This window comes from Tupaia chinensis, unplaced genomic scaffold (assembly GCF_000334495.1).
Source record: "Tupaia chinensis unplaced genomic scaffold, TupChi_1.0 Scaffold000489_1, whole genome shotgun sequence".
NCBI lineage: Eukaryota > Metazoa > Chordata > Mammalia > Scandentia > Tupaiidae > Tupaia > Tupaia belangeri.
Window position 1 is genome coordinate 4,077,015 of NW_006160001.1, and position 1,451 is coordinate 4,078,465.

A 1,451-nucleotide genomic window follows, 5' to 3' on the forward strand; every position below is an offset into this window, starting at 1 on the left:
GAAAACACCACTCAAGGAGGATGGTCATGCTCCGGTCTCTTTTTTTCTATTCTCCTCTCAGGATTTTGGGCACACATACAAATGCACCTGGTGTGTTTATCAAGCCACTGGGCCTGGGACTTGAATCACACAACTGGCCATGTGAGATCCAGCCATCTTAGCCACTATGTCACCTACTGGCCCAGGATTCTTTCTTTTAAAAAAAGAACTTATTTATTTTTTCCATGAGAGAGACAGAAACAGAGAGATAGGCACCCCCAACATGTTCTTCACCCTGGAATGCATCTTCAGTCTCAGCCAGCCTGGACCTTGGACATGCTGGAGCACAAGCCCCTGGGATACCCTGGGAAGTTGAGAATGCAAACCCAGGGCTTTTCCCATGTGAGTCCAGCTGCTTCATTACTTCCTGGCTTCTCCATCTCAGGATTCTTCATGATTAACTCTTTAGTGAAAGAATTACTTCTTTATGCCTCAGTGACTTTTGTCTAAGCAATGATGGTGAGTTTCTAATCTTGCAACAGGATTTGAACCTGGAAGTTTGGATTAAAAACACGAGGACATGGAGATGAGAATCAAAATTAATTTTAGCCTGTTTTACTCTTTGATGACTAGCAGACACTTATTGGGACCTTCTTGGAGTTAACCTGGAGGAGTAGGATGAAATAAATAATGTGCGGAATAAGATTAAAAATGCATTTCCATAAAAGAAGGACATCACAAAGCAAGCTCTTTTCTAGTCTGTGCTTAGGACTATGACATTGGACAACCGTCCCTAAATGTCTTACATTGCCAAGAGAACAGATGGCTCCCAGCACTGAACCTAACTCAGAATTGGTTACTTCTCAGTCTTGGAGGTTGGATCAGAATTCACATTCTACCAACACATCATTGTCAGTTGCTAGGTGAGGGTGTTCCGCTGAGGAGAAGATTAGAAAGGAATGGGGGTATAATGGGCTCTGCAGTTAGCAGAGTCAGGTTCATGACCTACAGATTCTGTGAGGAATCTGAAGGAAAGGCCCCTAAGGTTGGTAGCTAAGCTGATGGATCTTCCTACTGGCATGAAAAGAAGTTGTCAAAAAGAGTTGGGTGAAAATGGAATGGGGGAAAACCTAGGATCTCTATTAATTTTATGTTTTCAAAAATCAGCAACTGTCTCTCTCAATCAGCTACTTAGGCCAGGTCTGCAGTTCAGGACACAGTCATGATTTTCCCCAAGTTCCCTGCATGGTGCTTGTGGCATTGACCATCAGAGGAATGTTTTCAATTATTGAACATAATTCAAACAAGGCAAAAATGTTGGCTTTGTTCCAGCCCCAATTTAGCAAGACTTAACCTTCTTCATGCTTTGGAGAAGGAAAATAGAAGCCTAATAAGAACGGGACAAAAATCTTGTGGTTTTTTTTTTTTTTTTTTTTTTTTTTTATTTTTTTTGTTGTTTTTTTTTAGGTTTG